Source organism: Balaenoptera musculus, chromosome 5 (genome assembly GCF_009873245.2).
Source record: "Balaenoptera musculus isolate JJ_BM4_2016_0621 chromosome 5, mBalMus1.pri.v3, whole genome shotgun sequence".
Lineage (NCBI taxonomy): Eukaryota > Metazoa > Chordata > Mammalia > Artiodactyla > Balaenopteridae > Balaenoptera > Balaenoptera musculus.
Genome location: NC_045789.1, coordinates 26,251,811 through 26,257,810, shown reverse-complemented (window position 1 = coordinate 26,257,810; position 6,000 = coordinate 26,251,811).

Genomic DNA, 6,000 nt, shown 5'->3' with positions numbered 1-6,000 from the left:
CCTGAACCATAGGTTGCCAGTAAATCTGGACCCATCTCTTCAAAAACTTAGAATGCAACTCCTACAGAGACATTCTCCTCTATACTCACAGTACAAGCATAAAATCAGGAAATTAACTGATCCATTACTACAATCTCATCTTCAGATCTCATTCAAGTTCCACCCGTTGTCCCCCAAATCATAGCAAAACTATCCAGTTCAGAATCACACATTGTATTTAGTCATCATGTCGTTCACTTTTCTTCCATCTGGACAGTTCCTTGTCTTTCCTTGACTTTCATGACTTTGATGTTTTTCAAGATTACAAACCAGGGGGAAGGGATAAATTAGGAGTTTGGGATTAACATATACACACTACTATATATAAAATAGATAACCAGCAAGGGCCTACTCTATAGCACAGGGAACTCTACTCAGTATTCTATAATAACCAATATGGGAAAAGAATCTGAAAAAAAATAGATATATGTATATGTACAACTGAATCACTTTGCTGTACACCTGAAACTAACACAACATTGTAAATAAACTATGCTCCAATATAAACTAAAAATTAAAAAAAAAATTACAAACCAGTTTTGTAAAATATCCCCCAGTTTGGGCTTGTCTGATGTTTCCTCATAATCGGATTCAGGCTATGCATCTCCAGCAGGAATATCACAGAGATGGTACTGCATTCTCATTGCATTCTACCCAGTGGCACACAATTTCAATTTACCCCACTATTGGTGGTATTAACTTTGACCACTTGGTTAAAGTGGTACCTGCCAGGTTTCTTTACTATAAAGTTACTTTTCTTCCTTTGCAATTAAGAAGGCTTTTACGGAGAGATACTTTAAGACAATGTAAATATTCTATTCCTCCATTTATTTATATATTTATCTATATCACTCAGGGTTTCCTATTTTATTCTCTTGATTATAATTTGTCATGACATTGGATGACTTTTTAAATAAGTAGCAAAGGAGCGATACGATCAGGTGAGCCAGCTTGCAAAACGATTAATAACCCAGAAAATAGCAGAACCTTCATGGCCAAGTAAAATTGAGTGGAATGTTGTAAGGTTAAACCAGAGATCTGGCAAAGGTGAATGAGTGAAACGTAGTCAAAATAAAAGTCATGATCATCACCTTAACAGTTCCAAATAGAAAAGGGAAACGCTTTCATTACAAATTGAAGTTGCCTTCAGAGAGCCGTCAGTCTATAGGTGGGATTTTTGTGGAAGTGCTTGGAAGGTGATGGAGAGCATGTGGTGACAGATGACTGGCTATTGCGGCATTTGGTAGAACATGGAAATTTCCCCTTTCTGAAGATCAAGCCAAAAAAATATGAGTCTGAAAGTGCTGTGTACATAGGAGAGTGATACAAACATTCCCTGAATTTTTTTTTTCTCTGAAGGAAAACTTCTGGCAGTGAATTCTGCAGTCTCACTCTTGGCTTTCCTTTCCCACTAGCTGGACTAGATTATGTTGGCATCAGCCAAAAACTGGTCTTCACTCCAGGAGTGTGTGTTGAGATGTTCCGATTGACAATCCTTGATGACCTGGGACAGCCCATCTCAGAGGGTCCAGAGAGGTTTGAATTACTTCTCCAGATGCCTCTGGGCACAGCAATTGGAGAACCCAGTAAAACCACCGTTTTCATCAATGACACCATCACAGACTCTAAACAGAGTGCTTGTCGTTCTTTTGATTGAAAGACTTCAAGGGAGGGGAAACAGCCAAAACACATCTCCTAACAACAGTTTCCAGATCTTAGCAACTCCAGGATATCAGTGGTATTGAACTGACATTGGTGTTACATATATTCTGGTGATATGTGCAAATCTAGTTTATGTAACTGTATGAATATGTAGAAACAGAGAAAGGATCCAGCCGACAAAGGATTGTTAGACCGTGCTCTTTGTTTTTTTCTATTTTCTTTTACTTTGCTACCAAGGCCAGTGAAACCCACTGTCCTCAATTAAATCAACAGTTAAGAACAAAAGGGTCGACCTTTCTTTGCTGATTCATGCTGGGCAGGAAGCACTTTTCGACTGTAGAGCTACCCTCATCCTCTGTCAGTTTTTCTGGTTATAGTACTGAGTGCCCTTACTGAGATTTGAAGATAAGCCTAAACTTCCTTTTTGCCAGTTGCTAAGTTTTCTTCCACAAGCCTTTATCAGGGCTACTTAGAAGGGAAATCCTTTCATCAACTCTCTCTTCTTTTGCAAACTCCTTTAAAAAGAAGATAATAAACAATAAAGTATGAAAATGCAAGTATCACAAGAGAGAACAAAGAAAATTTAAAGAGTCGTAAAATCTTCAAACTGCCCAATTAGTTCTTTACTCATTTTAAGCTGACAATATAAATCACCATTACTGTGCCTCAGCTAATATTACATAAATTAGAGTTTCCAAACTATTTTGAAAACCACATCTTTGTGCCCCATATTATCTTTTAGGTATTTCTTGTAAAAACCTTCTTTAAATTTGTATTACAGACATGACTTAACCTATTCTCAAGCCAACATGGCACATGACAGAAGCCATTTCAAGAAGCCATCTCCTGGTACCAGCTCACAACAGTCAGAATGGCCATCATCAAAAAGTCTACAAATAACAAATGCTGGAGAGAGTGTGGAGAAAAAGGAGCCCTCCTACACTGTTGGTGGGAATGTAAATTGATGCAGCCACTGTGGAGAACAGTATGGAGGTTCCTCAGAAAACTAAAAATAAAGTTGCCATATGATCCAGCAATCCCACTCCTGGGCATATATCCAGACAAAACTGTAATTCGAAAAGATACATGCACCCCTATGTTCATAGCAGCACTATTCACAATAGCCAAGACATGGAAACAATGTAAATGTCCATCAACAAATGAATGAATAAAGAAGATGTGGTACATATACACAATGGAATACTACTCAGCCATACAAAAGAATGAAATAATGCCATTTGCAGCAACATGAATGGACCTAAAGATTATCATACGAAGTGAAGTAAGTCAGAAAGAGAAAAACAAATACCATATGATGTCACTTATATGTGGAATCTAAAATAGGACACAAATGAACTTATTTACGAAACAGAAACAGACTCACAGACATAGAGAAGAGACCTGTGGCTACCAAGGGGGAGGGTGGGTGGGGGAGGGATAGGTTGGGAGTTTGGGATTAGCAGATGCAAACTATTATATATAGGGTGGATAAACAACAAGGTCCTACTATATAACACAGGGAACTATATTCAATATGCTGTAATAAACCATAATGGAAAAGAATTTGAAAAAGAATATATATGTGTATATATATATGTATAAATGAATCGCTTTGCTGTACACCAGAAAGTAACACAACATTGTATGATTTGATAAAAAATAAATTTAAAAAACTACAAATGCAAAAAAAAAAAAAAAAAAAAAGAAGAAGCCATCTCCCAAAATATTGTGCAAGGATGAGAAGGCTCTTGACTACCATGGGGTCTGCATATATAGGTAGAGAAGTCCTTCTCTTCCATCAGCCCAGGTTTTGCTTCATTGCTAGACAACATCAGCTTCCCCAACCAGAGAGGAGATTTCTCCAAACTACTTCACAACTCTTCACCTCACTTCTCCCTCTGTAAAATGAGAAGTTTGCACTCCATTTCTGTTAAGATCCCTTTCCGTTCTAATTCCTGTCTGAGTAAATATCTACCAACAGAAAGTCACCCTCCCTCATCTTCCAATTTTCCCAACCACCACAATCAAAAATCTTTTAAACTCAATTAAATTCAACAAACACTTATTGGGCTTCTCCAGCATTTCAGAGAGATATGGATCCTTCATAAACGTTTAAAAAAATAATAATAATGAGAAAACTACATCTTGGCCAGGATTACTCTCAGATACACCCAATAGGTCCTACTGATGCCCTGACTTAGTTCCCAAATGAAGCAACCAACTTGACCTTCCCACTGAGTACTTTTGTGCCCAGGAGAAATTCACATTATCAGACTTGTTAAAAAAAAAAAAGCCATGGAGGATTCTATTTCATACCTGAAATTAATCCTAGCCTTTCAGCGTTTTGCAGAAAATCACTCTCTTTCTCTCTCTTATTCTGTCTTTTGTTAAGGAATTACATTCAGATGAATGCAGTGCTTATGCATACATCTTTTTTTCTGGGTGACATTACCGATGGCGATTTCTATGAAGTTGATCTGTTCCATTCCCAGTTTCCTCCCAGTAAGACATGCCAGGGAAGCAAAACTAAGTTTTTTAGGCTTCTAGGATAAAACCTAGGGTATTCTAGATACAACCTATGGTGTATTCAGTAGCTGGGTAATGAAAGTGATCTAATGGCTTAAGAGAGTGAAAAATGCCTCATTTCCTACTAAGAATGGAACTACACACTATGGAAAATTGGGCTCATTTTCACTCTTCACATATTCTTCCCCAGTGATAACATTTTTATGGAGAAAAAGCATATACATTTTTCCTCATTTAATATTTTAGTTTTCTTAGGGATTTGGAAGGCATAATGGAGATATACCAGATGCCCATGACGTCCGTGTTACTGTGTAAACTATGAATGGAAAGATGTTGTACATTTCATTCCAGTACCCAGTGCCAAATTTAAGGAGCCCACATACAGGGTGAATGAAATAGACAGGCAGCCAAGGGCATTCACTTCCCATAGTGGAGACACCAGCCACAGGTCCTTGCTGTGCTGCTACACCCACCAGGGCTCAGGTGATGACAGAGGATGACTCCACAATTAGTTTTCTGCCAGGTAAGCATTCTAAAATTTATTTGACACTAGTCACCCCAATATTGCTCCTCCTAACCTTTTTTATAATGATGAATAATAAGCAACCTAAATGTCCAATACTCAGGAAATAGTTCATTGAATCATGAGATAGTCACTTGTTAGCATAATGAATTCTAGATTATCAGTGATCACGTTGCTACTTCAAGCCTTAAATAATATGGAAAAAACTAAAAGGACATGCCTCGAAAAGACAAGAACTTTTTGTGTTAGGGTAATGAGATTATCAGTCATTTTCTCCAAACTTACTGTATAGTTCTATTGGTAAATACATCTCTTCAATGGCAAGTTGTTGCTATTTATGAAATTAAGGAAATTAAACAGGTTGTAATGACTTCTCTCTACTGTATTATCACAACTTGGGACAGAGTCTTATGGGGTCCCTTTGGGAACATTAGCTCTGACTTTAGAAGAATGAGCCAGACACCAAGGTGGTATATGCAAGCCATCAAAACTAAGTACAATAGAAGTGAAAAGAAAAAGAAAAGGTAAGTGGAGTTCAGTAAATGGGCTTCACTGAATGTGTCTCTAAACATCGGGAGGTAAGACAAAGGAAACGAAACAAACTGAATTTGACAGGTGTAGCAGGCTGAGTAACGGCCCCTAAAGAATTCAGGTCCTAATCCATGGAACCCGTGAGCCCTAGCTCATATGGGAAAAGCATCTTTGCCGATAGGATTAAGTTAAGGATTCTGAGGTGGGACGATCATCCTGGGGAGCCCTAACTGTATTGACAAGTGTCCTTATAGGAAGGAATCGGTGGAGATGACACAGAAAAGAAGGCAATGTGACCATAAAAGCAGAGACTGGAGTGACAAGCCACGGACGGTTGGCAGAGGCAAGAACTGGATCCTCCTCTAGAGCCTCTGGAAGAAGTGCAGCCCCACCAATGCCTTTAACGATAGCTTCCAAACTCCCACCCCCCCTTATAATTTCTCTTACTGTGTAAACTTCCTCAAAGCAGATTTCTTTTTTCAAAGGTGGCAACTGGAAGAGAGTGGTACATACATAACGATTTATACTGTCGAATCAAGAAAGAGTGCCAACAGAGGGAATTCCCTGGCGGTCCAGTGCTTAGGACTTGGCGCTCTCACTGCTGTGGCCTGGGTTCAATCCCTGGTCAGGGGACTAAGATCCTGCAAGCTTGCAGCCAAAAAAAAAGAGAAGAAGAAAGAGTGCCAACAGAGCGTTTGGAAAGAGGAGACCGGAATATT